Below are 15,917 nucleotides of genomic sequence, written 5' to 3'. Positions count from 1 at the left end.
TAATACAAATGTATACAGCAAAATGGCATTTTTTTCTGGTACATAAAATGCTCTCTGATCTGCATCCCACTAAAAAAGTTACTCTTTAAACTGGTTAGTTATTTTTAGTGCGTGCCTTATGGAATAGTGCAGTATTGTTTTATGTTCGTGATAAAAAGTTGTTCTCTACTGCTATGCACGGGTTATGTTTTATTCATATTTTCCACTCTGTTTGTTTTTATTTCCTGGCAATGATTGTTTTGCATGGTGACCCAGAGAGATACCTGAATTCTGTCCTAGACTGCAGCTCTGTAAGTGTGTGTGTGAAATATATGGGTGGTTTTCCTTAAAGAGCTGCCAGGTCCCACTGGAAGTTTCCACTGTGGAGGAAGACCGTGACTGTGGGTTGAGGTGAACAGTGCTTACAACATGGGACAGCTGTGGGAACTGAGCAGAACGAGGCAGGAAGCTGTCCTGGCCTTTACCGCAATGCACCTTCTTGGTTATTTTTGCCTTATTAAACAGTCACAGGGCAGAATGAGGATTTGTTTCAAGCTTACATTCACATGCTGTGTCTGTACTGTGCACCACAGACACATGCAGACTATTCTGCAAGGAGAAATAGGATAAAAAATAGCACTGGATTTCAAGGTGTTGCACCAAACTCAGTTCAGCCCAGTTAAGACTATCCTTTGTATCCCTGTACTGTGGGGTAATTAGTTTATGCATGGTGTATAGTGGCTTTAATTGCTTTGAAATAGGAGCTGCCTTCTCCTAGAGCAGTTCTAGACTTACGGCAGTCAACTAGTTAAGGAGTGAATCAGGACAGTGCAAAGGCTTCTCAAAGAAGCAAGAAGAGCACCCAGCACAGGCAGAAGTGCTGCAGAATAGATGAACATTTCTCTAGAAAACATCATGTTTGAGTTTTTTGAACTGCCTTCAGGCTTTCACCTCTGCCAGCAGCAGTTTGTGAGCTTCACAGGAGCTGAACGTGTTTCTCTTTGGAGACAATAGGAATCAGCTTTTAGGGTACCCATTTCTCCAGGTCATCCTTACTCTGAACTTGTTCCTGTTTAAAAACACTGTACAATTCTCTTCTACCACAAAATCTGAGTGCTGTTGCCATACAATGCCAACAAGTTCTCAGACTCTTCTCTCTTAATCACATGGGTTGTTGTTAATGTTCTCAGCTGCTGGTCCCTTTTGCTGTTCCTCTTTACTCAGAGTACTCAAGTTCTGATAATAAGGAACACTCAGAGTTCGTAGGGACACGGTCATTCACATTAGTACTAGCTTGTTTTCTGCAGTTGCACAGAGGAGGGATCACCTTGCTGAGCACTAGACCACCTTCCAGGCTAATGCATTAGAAAGTCTTGGGAAGATGTTGCTGAGCTGAGAGTACAGAAAAGCCTTTCTTAAATGTAATGAAGAGCTTTTCTTCAAAACCTGATTTCTCCCCTATCAAACATCTTGGTGGTTTTTGAAAATGTTTATATAGCATGTTAGCCAGTAATTTACAGAATCACAGAAACACCAAGGTTGGAAAAGACCTACAAGGTCATCTGGTCCACCTATCACCAACAGTTTTCACTAAACCATGTCCCTCAATACAAAATCCAAATGTTCCTTGAACATGGTGACTCCACCACCTCCCGGGGCAGCCCATTCCAGTGCCTGACCATTCTTTCAGAGAAGTAGTATTTCCTAACATCCAGCCTAAATCTCCCCAGCACAGCTTGAAGCCATTCCCTCTAGTTCTATCACCAGTCTATCACTCTCTCACAGAGAGAAGAGGCTGACCCCCAGCTCACTACAACCTCCCTTCAGGTAGTTATAGAGAGCAGTAAGGTCTCCCCTGAGCCTCCTCTTCTCCAGACTGAAATTCATTTGTGTTAGATGGAAAATGCCCTACAAGAATCTCTCCAGCAGTGGAGGGAGAACTGTTCAATTATGCTGGCCCCTGGTAGCACCTTCTGGGCTTAAAATTTCTCTGAGGAAGGCTTGAGAGGAGGTTCAGCATGAATATCTTGTTCCAATACCTGGAGGCAGGAATTACTCTTGTCTCTTCTATTGGTTTCTCTTCAGAAAAGAATAAGTAGCAGTGTACTTCTAAGATCTGTTTAGACAAGAAAAAATTACAGAACACAGCTGAGCTTTATGTACGAATTTAGGATCCCCTTAGGGGTTTGGATTTTTCAGGCTCACTAGGTTTGAGATGACTTGGAAGCAGTGGCTGGAAGCTGTGATGAGGAGCTACATGAAGCCCTTGCGTGTTCAGGCAAATAGGTCTCATCACAATTCTCAGAAAGAAAATACAGCTTTGTCCAAAGCCCCTTAATGCACCAGCCTTGCACAAGAAAGGACATGGATGCAGGTCCTGCTGTTTTACTTGACAAATTTGGGGAGCTAATGCTGATCCACTTGAGTTAGAGCAGAATTATTTGCTGAGCAGTGGGAGGCTAATGGGAAGTATGTTGCTGCAGACCATCTTAGTGTGTCCTGTGCAGTGGCAAGGGAGCAAGGCACAGTATTACCTGTTGCACTGTAAGGAGAGCTAGCCATCCAATTTCCTGCAGCTAAGAGGCACCAGAGGGTTGTTCTCTTCCTAGGATGTGTGAGATGTTTTATACTAGGCAAGCAGTGCTATACTTACTCAACTCTGGAGGGAGACAACACTGTGGGTTTTATGTGCTTAAACCATTAGAGACTGGCAGACAGGATAGATGATGTTCATAGCACTATCCCCATTGCCACAGTAGATTCAGCTGTGTGCTCCCAAGGGTTCAGTAGTTCTGAGAACTAGTCCTGCTCCAGATTTGGGGATGCTATTCAGATAACCCCCAACTGCTTACACTCCTCTGTGGATTTTCCAAATGAGCTACGGATGTGATCACATGAGTGGAAGATGTGCTTGTGTTGGTGGTAACACAATTACTGTAATGTGTTGTTACATTAGTGTTGGCACTTTAAACTGCAAGAAGAAAAACTAGCTTATGTGTGTCAAAATAGAGTTAATGGGACAGTTATATTTCTTTTGTCTCAGAGTATGTTTCTGTATATGAATCTTTTTCTGGGTCTGTTCTAGCCACTCCTTTTAATTTGTGAGTAATAAAAATGTTCTTAAGAATGCTTCCCTTGTTATCAGAACTTGTACTCTGATGGCTTCAAAATTGCCTTTTCATCTTTTGCAGCCAGCTGACCTACCGGAATAAATGCAGTTCAGCCAATTAGTCATTGTGGTTTTCCTCCTCTTACTTGAGATGGCTAGCTCTAGGGAGTGATTTTCCTTTCTACGCAGCAATTAAATTAGTAAAAAGAAGTTCTGTGTCATGAAGTCTTGGTAGGAGAAAGAGCAGCAAGGGAAGTGAGCTTGTGTGCCTGTGGGTATGTGTACCTTTCCTGGCTGTGCAGCTGCAAGATGCTGGTTCTCAGGCTTTGCTTCAGGTTCTGTTCCTATTTCTCAGTTTTCTGTTGCTATGTGAGAGGTAGATCCCTAATGCTATGGGAATGGTAAGATAAATGTCTTTTCTTTCAGGACATGCTATTTTATAAATCATGTGTGCAATAACTTTGTAGTCGGCAAGAGAGTAGTTCTAATGGCTCCTGTGTGCAATAAACAGTACGTATAGAAAGCAGAGTTGCTGGTGCTCAGTAATTCTCAGGGCTGTGTTTTAGCTCAAGTAATTTTTTCTAAGGATTTGTTGTCCTTCCAGGTGACATAAATATCTTCCCTTACTTCCTGTGTCAGGTGTGAGAACTTGACAAGAGCAGTGTCAGACCCGAGAAGTTCTGCCTTGCAAGGAGATCTTTGAGGTAGCAATACATAAAATCAGCCAAATCTAGCCTGAAACAGCTCATTTTTAGCAAAATCTTCCCAGCTGTTCCTTGTCTAAGGGAAGATGGGAGATGCATACCATACTCTTATTCCTGGCTATGGCCTGAGCAGCCTTTGGTTTAGGGGGTGGTCTTAATTCCAGGTAATTGTACAATGCCAGAAAGGAAATACCTTCTCTGTTCACTGGAATATAGACTTCCCTTGGGTCATGGAGTAATGGATAACAGGTAGAGCTGAGGGCAAATGTAATGAAAGTAAGGATTGCTTACTTAAGGTTTCACACTTTGTTTTGTTTGCAAACATTATCTCAGTGCCTATAGCTGGAGGAACTGATGTTCTCTCTTCCATGTGTCCCACAATTAGTATCCAGCTGAGGAAAGTAGAACGGAGTTTGTGTCCCTGTCATGGAATGGAAGCCCCAGAAAAGAGAAAGATGTTCCCTCTTGTATCCCTTTCATTATGCATATTACTAGCTTAATAATCATGTAGCCTTATGTCTAGGGCTGCAATAGGCTGTGCTGGAGCTGAGGCTGTACAGGATGATTTGATGTATGTTCAACACTGTAGTGAATGGAGGAGATAAAGGCAAACTGATTTTGAGCGTTAGAGTTTTGCAGCTACAGGTTGGAGTGAATAAATTCAGACAAGTGATAATTTACTGGATTGGTATTAATGAATTTGTAATAAGAAATAGCTCCATTCACCTCTACTACTCTTCTGCTTACCCAAATGCTGTTTACTATGATGTTTTCTTAACTTGCCTGCATGTGGTTGAATAGCAACTGTCTATGTACCTTAAAATGGCTACAAATCTGATAGACTGCACACATGATGGGTCTAAATATACATTTAGGTAAAATATATAACACAGCTGCTAGGCAATTCATTTTCACTAGTAGAAAGATGATATTTCAAGGCAGTGGTGAAATGTTAAGTGAATTATGGAGTTTATCCTCTTGCTTGTGAAAATAAATAGTACATTCCATAATCTGAACTGGACTGGTTCTCAATTATGTGCTGTTTGTCTCTGATTTACTGGTCAGGTTATCTATAGGCCAAAAGACCAGCAGATTTACCCTAGTCATTATGGAACAGGATGACTTAAGGGGCAAGCATTAGATGGAGTATTTCATTTTTAACAAGCTATCGTGGTTCCTTGCTAGGTTTTAATCTTCTGCCTGCAAGATTAACTCTTTCGTAGATTAGTATTAGCTTCTCCTTTCTGTCTTGTTTTCACTACTGACCCATAGAATCTGCATACAGCTTACTTTCACAAGCTTGTGGAGAAATAGATGTATCTTGAACTTATCTGTGTAGGGATTTCAGCTAATTGACTGCTCTGTGGAGGTCTAAGACTTATGACATAGATCAGAGGCACATACTGCTTGGTCCTTTAAAATGTGTGCACCTCCATGCGGCAGTTCTCAGTTTGTGGCTGATGGCCATGTGCCTGTGAAATCCTCTAAGTCCTGTGCCCACCATGAATTAAAACCAAAACTGGGAGAGCTGCTGCTTTAGAGCATCAGTAAAGTGTGATGATGATAGTAGCCTGAAGTTCTTGTGATTGCTGCACAGACAAAGTTTGGGAGCCAGAGGCCTAGGCAGCCCTCCTGTTGGACACTATTTGTCTTGAGTCTAATTTTGTGCTGATGTTTTGTGAGCAGGATAAGGCTGGCCAGCCCTGTGAAGTTCTGGGGTGCATCCTAGCTCTGTATGCACCTCATCCTCTGAGGCTGTGTAATGTGGTGAGGACCTGGGTTTTTGGACAAAGACACCTGGAATGGAGAAGCAACCAGGAACCAAATGGCAGCTGTTTATGCGGAGCCTTACATCCCCTGGAACAGCCCTGGTAAATAGCATGTGGTGGGAAGTGCTGTCTCAGGATGCTGACTCTAGCCTGTTGCCACTGATAGCAGCACTGGCATGGAGTCTTCCTAAGCATGTTGTGGACTACCCAAAACCACATGAGGATTCACCCTCTTGCTCTGCTCTTGTGCTGGAATTTAGTGTTCAGGTTGACTGTGTTTTCTTAACACGACCCAGTACTGCAAAGCTGGCTCGTATTTCTCAGTGGGCAATGTAATTCTACTGATTTGTTAACTTAAGCAACTAGCATTACAAAATTAGAATAAGTTTGAGATAGTCATAGGTAATTCTTATTTACAAAACTTAGATTTGTTACTTTTTTATATCTGAAAAATTATTTAAGTGGGAAGCCGGTAACAGTACTGTAAGTTTTGTTCTGGAAGGGTCAAATCATAAGCATAGATTACTGTAATTTCTGTATGTGTGAAATGAATGAACACTGCTTGTTCTTTTCCCCTGAAGTGAGTAAATCCATGGTCTGTCTCCTGTTTCTGACTAAAGAGAAAGTATATCTATCAATACTATGACTCCTTTCTCATCTCATGTGATTTGCCTTTCAACCTTCTTGTCCCTTTCTTAGTAATCAGGAGGGGAAGTTCAAGTGCAGACAAGTAATGATTTAGAATGTAAGTTTGAGAGAAGCTGTCCAAATGTGATAAGACCTTTGCTTTCAACCTGTGCTTTTCAGTTACCATGAGAAGGGCAGAGTGGGTGCAGCTGTTTGGTTTCTGTGATCACAGCTGCAAAGCTGGGGTGCTTTCTTCTTTGAGTCAAGGTCAGTAGAGACCTGCCAGCTTGCGGTTTCTTTTCCCTATCAATTTTAATGGCTCTGTAAAGCCATAAGTATATATTAATAGCAGTAGGAACAGCCTGTCACTTCTTGGTTCTGGCTGTATCATGGAAGAGATTAAAGTACTCGGCATCCCCTGTAAAAGTGAGTAAAACTTTGTGTGGGAAGAAATTGCACTGTGCTTTGAGCAGGTGCTAGGAATATCTGGAGTACCATTGCCCTGAGACATGTTGAGGTATGTGGTTTAGATAACCATAAGGATGTAATGTGGTTTTACCTGTGCTCAGCTTGTTTGCCAAATTTTGTCTTCCTCACAGTCAGTCTCCTGCTAAAGTAGAAGTCCCTGTATACAACCTAACTATACTTGATGCTCCAGTTAAGTCAGTTGAGAAGACTGCTTTGCATTTCTGTCTTCCTATTTAGGAGGCACTGGGAGATTTCTGATCCTGAAAAATGCCCTGAGCTATGTCCTGCAATGTCTGATGAAGGAGAGTGTTGGTGGGTCATCTCTGCGGTGCAAACTTCTACATGCATAGCATGCAGGCTTTCTTGATCACCAGTGGAAATGTGTAGCTAATGGTGGTAGCTTTGAAAAATCATGTTTTGTAGCTGAGTTGTTCTATCAAATAGTGTTATCTTTTGCATCTGTTGTAGTCTTCACAAAAACAAATTGGAATCACTACTTTCAGAGAGGCCTATGTAACATGGGGAATTTATCAATGGGGGAAGTGCTGATGAAGCATCTGGAGTAGGAGCTTGGTAACTGAATCACTTGGAGTGGTCTCTGATTCACATGCCTGGCCCCAAACTGTACTTGCTAATTGTTTGCAATAAGGGATAGAACAGCACCTGTGTCAAAGATGCTGATAAATGTGGTTTTTAAGTCAAGGAGAAAGTTTGGTCCTATTCCACAATTGTTTTCCTTCTTATGATCAAATGTTTCTGCTTTCAAGAAACTTAAGAATGAACAAAGTCAAGTAAAAGTCTTCCTTCTCTAGCACTGCACTGTCCAGTGGTAAGCACTGTGTACATGGACTGACCCTGCCAAAAAACAGTGCATCCTCTGATTAGCCTGAAGGAAAGACCCTGCTTTTCTCCCTTGTCATGCAGTTAGCATGCACTGGCAAAGCTGAGGAGGGCCTGATGAATTACTTTATGTATGTTTGGAAGCCAGGTAGTGTCTCAAGCTGAATTCTTTCCCAGAGCTAGAGCTGCGCAGGATGTTTTTTTTTAATAGCTAAATTTTGTGATTGTGTACACTTACATAAACCAATCTCACTTGTGAATATCTTCCAGGGAGTCTTCATGTTGTGGTACAGCAACTGGATGTAGCATGCTGTGGATGGTGTGCTTTGTCTGTTAGGTCTGTGAAGTTGCACTTCAGTGCCTATTAGTAGCATCAAATACATATACACAAAACTCTAGAAGCGTGTCATCTTTTATCCTAATATAAAATAAATCCTGTTAAATTCTGATGCTGTGCTGAGTATCTCAGCATCAAGATACTTTAGTGAGAGTGCCTTACTGTGACTGTATATGCTGACCTGTGTGACCTGGTGTAGGGAACCTGCTTTGGCAGAAGGGTTGGACTCTATGATCTCTGGAGGTCCCTTCCAACCCCTACGATTCTGTGATTCTGATAGAACACTGTGGGTAACTGCTGTTTAGGCAAATTACAACCAGATATAGAATGGATGGTTGCACTTCTCAAAAAAAGGAGGAAATAGCAATAGGGCATCTAATTTAAGTGGTGATCTTGTCATGTGAAGACAATGGCAAGGAAATGCACTGAAAGCTGAAGTATAAAGAGATGACTGTGGATGATTGAAGTAGCTAAATAGGACTGCATTTGCCTTCTAAAAATCAGCTGCAGTTGTCTCTGTAATACTACCCTGATTGTGGTCTGACAATCGCCATTTGTTCCAAGGCAGTCTATTTCTCTCCTGGCATTTATCCTCCTTAAGTAATTCTGAGTGAGTATATAAGTGTCTGTTTACATCATGAACTTATTTTCTCACAGTGAACAAGTATCTAAGGCAAGCTTGTGGGTAGTGTCAAAGAGAAACAGTTGGGCAGGAAGAAGTGGAAAGTCTCTGTAGAAAGAACCATCTTGTGAAGAAGCAATTAGTTTTGTAAGTTGTGAATGCTTCAGTGGTGTAACTTGCATTTCCTTTTTTGTTTCGCATGACTTGCCCCCTAGTTTTTCCTGGGCTAATTGTATAAATTAAAAAGTAGCATGAAGTTTTTACAGCAAATAGCATTATTTAACTGAGATTTTACACTTGTTAAGCTTTGAAGTCAGCATTTTCTTTTGGTCCCGGCAGGGTCAGATATTTCACAGTATGCAATGTGGCTTTGTTCTTTGTTTGATACTGAGTATCTGAGAATTAATCAGTCAGTGAGAGCAACCAGTAGTTTCATTCTTGTACGCAAAACACAAAAGCAGATGCTTTGTGTCTTCCTGATAGGTGTAACATGGGATATAGGGTGGCATGCTCAGATCGGTGTCTTTTTAACATGGAATCAAGAAATCCATGAATTACAGGAGATGGAAATATTTCATCTGCTCAGCAGGATGCAGATTTCAAATGGGTATATACAAACATAGCTGTCGAAGTTCTCAGTTTAGTGGCCAGGGTCTCAGAGACTTGAATATTTAATGCCCATTAATCTGAATGCAATCTAAGTGGTTGCATTGAACAGCTGAGGATCAAGCTGTGTCTGAAACTTGAGTGTAAACTTGGAAGGGGAAAAACAAGGAAATTAGACAATGTGTTTAGCTGCATGAAAAGAATAATCCTGTTTTTAATATCTACAGTGCATTATGTAGCGTGGCTGTGTTGTGAAGTTGTTGCATGTGTGGCTGTTCCTTTTAGCCCTTCATAGACAGCTGTGTTGTGTGCTACTGACAGTTCCATTAAACTTCATCTGTTAATGTAACAACTTTTGGCAAAGTAGAGTATTGAAAAGCTGCATTACTTAGCATACAGTCTATACAGATACCTTTGTTATATGATTCCTTTGTGTGCTGTTGGGTAACAGCAGTATAGCATGGCTCCTGTGGCTTAAATGAAGAGAATTGGCAGCAATTACTTCTAGGTCTTTCAAAGATGGAGTGGGAAATAGAGAACTTTATGAAGAAGGGATCCTTAACTTGGGCTTGCTCCTGGAAGGTGTTGCAAAGTGGTAAGGGGTTTGCAGTAGATACTCTGTCTGGTCATGGTGAGAAGGCAGATCTCAGGAAAGAAGGCAAGGCCAAACCTGTTAAATCCAGGATCAGTAGGCATCCCACAGACACAGACTGCATATAACTGCATCTGAATGTCCCTATAAATGTTTTATGTTGTGGGGATGCTGGCTTTTTTAACTCGTATGCAGGGCAACCATTAATCAAGAGCTTTTCATGAGGAGGGATTCCAGTGTAGTCTTAATTCAAGTTGTCTTTTCTGAAGATTTGAGCCAAACTAAATATTTTGGTTTTCTGAAACAGATTCTAGAATAGCACCAAAGCACTTCTTGTATCAGTAGCAAAATTCCTTAGAAAGGAAGATTTTCTATTAACAAGACTCACAAAATTTCAAGAAATCATAAAATTGAGAATAAATACAGTTTTTCTTAAAATCGATGCATGAAGAGCTAAACCCGAGCCTTTGTTATGCTTATATACTGAATTAAAAATGCTTACAAACATAGATCTGCAGTGGAGACCTAATAAAGCACATCTTCTGCAGTTCATAAAATGTGGTAGAAAAAAGCTCTTGGCTAAAATAAACGTAACATAATTGATGTCATAGTGAGGCCATGGCTAACAATCATTCTTCTGTAGACTTTGGTTTGTTCTTCTTGACTGAGACATCTGCAATACCATTGTGATTTGATCTCATGTAGCTAAGAGCAACTTTTTTAACAGTGATTCTCTGTGTTGATATTAACTTGTTATATTCTATAGTAAAACAATACTGCACCAGTTTGTAATATCTGCAGTTCTAATGCAAACTTGACTGCAAGCTATAGTTTTGTAAGTATAGATGCCCTTTGCTTTTATGTATGTATCTGCAGTGAGTCCAGGAGATTACTATTTTTCTTTAGCAGTCAAGACATCCCCAACAAATATTTGGGCTTTTTTCTCTCTCATACAGCACAAGGTTATTTCTAGGAGCTTTAAATGTTTGAGTATGCAGGTGTGAATTCATGGATTTCCCATCAGAATGATACATCTGCTCCCACCAGAGCAGTCAAGTGATGCAATCAATTTCCATTTCTGTAAAGAGCAGGAAGGTTGCTGTATCATTGCTGCTTTTTTTTTTTTAAGAAAGTCAGAAACAGAGAATAGTGCCATAGAGTTCTCATACTCTTTCTTCAGATGTGGAGTTTTGAGACTTGAGATGAAATTTGGAGAGACAGGTCACAATCCCAGTGGCTACACTTGAGGTGCTTTTGTTCTCAACTTCTGTCCTTTCAACAGTGATGTCTTCTCTTAGTAATTCCAAGCATGTGTCAAAATGGAAAGCTCTGTATTCCAGAAACAGTTTAGATTGCACCTTTTTTAATTTACAGAATCGCAGCATGGTGTGAGTAGAAAGGGATGTTAAAGATCTCATTCCAACTCCCTGACGTGAGCAGGAACAAATCCCACTGGATCAAGCTGCCCACAGCCCCTCATTATGTAAATTAACTTGTGTCAAAAATGTATTCATCTATGTTATTGGTGTATTGTCACTTAAGCTTGCCTACTTGTGTTTTCATTTGTAAAGCTATTTCTGAGTAAAAGAGCTTACTCTTTATTTATGGCTGCATCAAGCAATGAAAACTTACTTGGGTTATAATTGCCCAGGGGTGAGTTCTATTCCAATCCATCTCCTAGAAGTGCACGACCTGCTGGATGTTTTGTGAAGTTTAAAACACTCAGAAATGGAACATGATGTCTTTATTGTTAGAAATGACCAAAGTGCAAACTTATTGTTTAGCAGGAGAAATTACAGGCTACAACAGAATTAAGGAGCAAACTAGAACACTTGGTGAATTGCAGTCCTGCTGCTTTTCAGTAGTGGCCAGATAGTTAGAAGTAATGTTTGAACAAATGTAATTGCACCAAAAATTTGCTCTCTGGGGAAAACTGTTCAAGAGCAGCAAAATGGTTAAATTTGTCAGATTTAATCTTTGCTAAGATTTCATCCTCGCATACCTTTGAACTTCATTCAAGCAGGCTTAATGCAGAAGATGTCAGTTAACAAAGGATTAGCACTTTGATCTGTCACTGGCATGTGACAGCAATTGCCCAGCGCAGACAACTGTGCAATAACTGATAGTCATCTAGGGTGTCAATAATATTGCAAAGCTGGAGAAGCTTGAATGCTGGCACTTGCCGACACTCAGGCTGCATGTTTTTGAATGGCTGTATTGCACTCTTAAAATATCTTGATTTCTGATTTTTGCATACAGGATAGGGTAACAATCTGTCAAGATTTTGCATCCTACTAATTGCATTGCAGAAAGGATTCATCGCCTGCCTTCCTTTTCTTGCTGTTGGAGTTGTTGCTTCAGCCCCCAGACTTGGTGGTAGAGGTCAATGGCTGTTTGGCAGTTGATGTCATTTGCTGTTTTGTCTGTCAGCTTCTGTCTCAGGAGGCAGTTGGCTGCCAGCCAGTTACTACTGGTGTACAGCCCTGGTGAGGGAAAGCAATGATTTCAGCTTGCCAGGATGCAGACAGCTGTAAGTGCATTTTCAGTCACTGGACTTATCTGTTTAAGTCCTGAACCGTGAAAATTACTTAGTAATTTAGGAAAAGCCTCAGTGCAGGCTTGGTTTTCTAGTCTGACCATGGGCCAGGGATTGTGATAAGTTAAAAAAAAAAAAAATAAAAAATAAAAAAAAATGCTAACCCTACTGTTGACAGTACTCTTTTTGAACACCCTGTCCCTTACTGTGTGTTGGGTGTTTCACATGACTTTGTGACAGAGTTCTTCAGTGATGGGACAATAGGCACAGAGAGTGAACTTGAATTGCTCTATGCTAGAACTAGGAGGGAGCTTATAGATACTGAGAGCTGGGAAGAATGCTTAGTAGCACTGACAGAAAAATGTATCTGAGATTGAGCTATCTCAGGCATTTATTTGTTCAGACTGAGCTAGAGTTTGGTTTACTGCTGCTTTATCTGTTTGGTGTCAAAGTACTCTCACCTTTAAATGCCCTGTGCTTTCTGTTTGCTCTTCAGATGTCTCAGGCAGTCATTGAGAAAAGTACTTGACCTGAATTGTAGGCTTGGAGAAAGCAGTCTGCTTTCAGATCTTTTAAGGTTTTTTTTTTCTGTTCAAAAAAAAAAAAAGCAGAAAAACCCCTCCTAAGCTTTTGAGGAATGCAGCAGTTGTTAGGCAGGGCTACCAAATATATTTCTGTATGGCTTGAATTTGTTGGTGTCATAACATGTCTGACATGCAGTTGGAGTATAAGACACAGTGATAAGCGCTTCTAAATCTACAGACCCTGAGTCTGAAACACTACTTGGTGGAAGCTGTTGGTTTCTGGAGTGTGGAAGATGAAAATGTAGTAGCTCCACAGCTGAAGCTGTAATACGCTTTCCTGTAGAACCCCTCTCTTTCCACTTGGTAAGAATCTTCCCAAGAAAGACCCCAATGGTTGCCTTCTGACCAGATGGATAAATGCTTACGTTTCCTTTTCCCACATCTGGCAGCAATGCAGCTCCCTAGTCAAAAAGCACGTCTTGATCTGGGCATTTGTATGGCATTGCATTTAAATTGATAAGGAGAAATTGATGGCTAAGGAAAAGTGAGATGTGAAGAAGAGGTGAGTTCTAAGATCAGATATACCACTTTAGCAAATTCTTGCCTTTGCACAGAAGATGCGAGGTGGGCAAGAGCTAGAAATTTGGGGTTGGGATTGTTTCTTTGAATTTATTGCAGAAAGCGGTAAGCACAGCTCAAGTACTGGGGATGATATGCAGGGGTGGATGCAATAAGTGCCAGGGGTGCTTGGGTACTGAGGGGTCCCCAAGAGCTAGTGTGGATTCTTTCTCAAATAAAGCTGATTCAAATAAATGCTGAAATCTCAGATGACCCTTTTTCCTCCTCCATTGATCATGGTTCAGCTTAGGGAAGGGCTCGTACCTTGCTCACTGCCAGGGAAAGGTGGGTCAGATGATTTTGGCAATTCCAGGTTATTTGTAAGGGGAACAATGACAAAAGGAATGTATTCAGGAAGGTAACAGTCACACAGTTCATGTTCCTGCTACAACAAGTTTCTATTGTTTTGTTGATTTAAGTCATTTCTTAAATGGTTTGGGAAGGCAAAAATGTTGACACCTAAGGGTGTTTGCCCAGTGATTTTTTTCCCCTCAGGGGTTGTATCTTATTCTGATGAAGATTAATCTTTGTGAATTGTTCAGTATAGGGCGTAACTGAAATGACTTAGTAAAAGTTGGTTTAACTGCTGTTGTTACTTTCTCAGATATCCACTGTAAGACTTAATAGTTAGGAAGTTGGCTAACCAATAATTAATATTTTATGTAAGCCTTTCTATTATGTGAGAGACTTTTCTCTGCAGTATTGGCTGGAATACCCTTCAAGGGCTTCACTGATCTTAAAGGAGTTTACTAATCCTGAAGCTGGCATGCTTATGTAGCAGGAGGAGTGTCATAAGGAGGGTACATCTTACATATGTTCTTGGTAATGTCTTGTATATTAGAGTTCTGCTCTTGGCATAATTGTGCGTGGATGGGGCTCGGGAGATGGTAACTGTCCACCTTCTCCTAATGCTCTCAAACTGTGGGGCTGAGGATGGCACTACTAGTATAGTTGGGCACAAGAAGTATGAAGTCACTTGGTACTCTGACAATTGCTGTTATCACATTCCTTAAAACACAAATCCTTGGAAGCTTGCTGTCTGGAATTAAGCAGGTATACAGTCAAGTTAGTGTTAAGGTTTCTGGTTTGTGCAAAGCAAAAGCTAATGCTAATCCTGTTTTCTGCTGTTAAGAATCCGTCTTGAGGAGAGTATACCCTTTTCTTTGAAGGAGGTGAGGTTCACTTGCAGTGAGGATGAGCAAAAATTACTGCTTTATGCTGCTGAAGAGAATTATACGTTTCTCATTGTTTTCTTTTGGAGTTGATGTTTATTATCAAACTGAGCAAAGCAGATATGAAATTGGAGACACCTGCCCTCAGCTGAGAAATAATAAAAACAAGAAAAATGCTAGCTTGTACAATATAAGGAGCAGCGGCACTTAGAGAGGCTTCAGTGAACTTGTATCTTGAGTGCAGCCTTTCATGTGTTACCTCTGACTGCACTCACTTAGCTGCAGCCTCCACTTTTTCTTTCTTGTTTGGCCATTCTTCTCTTTGAAGGGATTTACTTTTTTTTCCCCCTGTATGAATTGGCTGAGATCCATTTCAAGGGCTTACTGATCACAGTGAAGTTTGGAGCAAGCTTAGGATGAGGTGTGCTTGTAAGGTGCCTCCTACGGTTTATGGTCTGCAGATCATAACTTTCTTTTATCTGCTCCCTTGCTGTGGCCAGGTTTCTCCTGGTCTCAGCTTGTTCCTGTGTGGTGTGAGGATGTAGTGTGCTATATTGTCTCTTCTGGGTGACAAGCAACTGGAAAGCAAGGCTTGTTTTAGCAGGAGGTCTGCCAAATTCCTCAGGATGTGTGAATTCTGGAAACTGCGCAGAAATGCCACTTGACCGAACCTGTGCCAGTGCTAAGCTCAGATCTGTTAATTTAAGCTTTTTCTTTTCTTCCTAAAGAACATGAAAAGGCATGCTTCTCTGCTTCTGTTGCCTCTTGTTAATTTTTGGAGAGGTTTCTCCAGTTTCACAGTTAAGAGAAACTTGTTTGCTTTAGTGGTATTTTAAAGAATTGTGACATGCAGTGGCCAGTCCCAGTCTTGAAGTCATGTACTTTCTTGTTGGGAGACTGGTTTTGCGGTATGTGCTCAGAGGCCAATATGCCTGAAATCAGTGCTCCAGAGCCTGCAGGAGGTGGCTGTACTCACCTTCTGGTGAGAGTAGTATGTGTTGCCATCAATGCTGCTGGCAGGGCAAGGCATCCCGTGTCCTCACAAGCCTCCTTTTTGCCAATGACTGACCACCAGGGTGGAGCTTGCTGATGTTTCAAAAAAGCAAGCAAAGTTGGAGCCATCCTGCACCACACCACGTAGGACTGTGCCTTTTTTTGGCTGTGGCTCTTCTGGGGCTGGGAAGTGGTGAGGCAATGGCCACAGAGCCCATAATTGCATGAGAATGCTGACTGACCTTAAGATAATAATCCCTGCTTAAGTCATAGCTAGGCTTCTGTTCTCTTGAAGTGACACTGCTGGAGTCCTGGAGGTACAAAGAATCAGATCTTTGATTTGCAGCAGATGACTCACTTGTGATGAGTTGAGAAGGCATGGGTTTTCCCAGCCAGGATAAATGAGGACACTGTTGTGTTG

General features: G+C 41.2%; 1 protein-coding gene across 2 annotated transcripts in view; it reads left to right on the top strand.

Moving 5' to 3' along the window:
• The window catches only part of ARHGAP24 (Rho GTPase activating protein 24), a 199,959-nt gene that overhangs the window by 4,720 nt on the left and 179,322 nt on the right, over nt 1–15,917 (top strand). The window contains exon 1 of one of the 2 annotated variants that reach the window (XM_090139000.1): nt 8,423–8,443. The exons of the other annotated variant lie outside the window; for it this stretch is intronic. The gene's annotated coding sequence lies outside the window, so the exon portion shown is untranslated. Of the gene's footprint in view, nt 1–8,422; nt 8,444–15,917 lie in introns of those variants that run through there. 2 annotated transcript variants of the gene reach the window in all.

Source organism: Phasianus colchicus, chromosome 4, assembly GCF_987193195.1.
Source record: "Phasianus colchicus chromosome 4, bPhaCol1.hap1.1, whole genome shotgun sequence".
NCBI lineage: Eukaryota > Metazoa > Chordata > Aves > Galliformes > Phasianidae > Phasianus > Phasianus colchicus.
The sequence above is the reverse complement of the archived record's forward strand: the minus strand, read 5'-3'. Positions and strand labels throughout refer to the sequence as shown.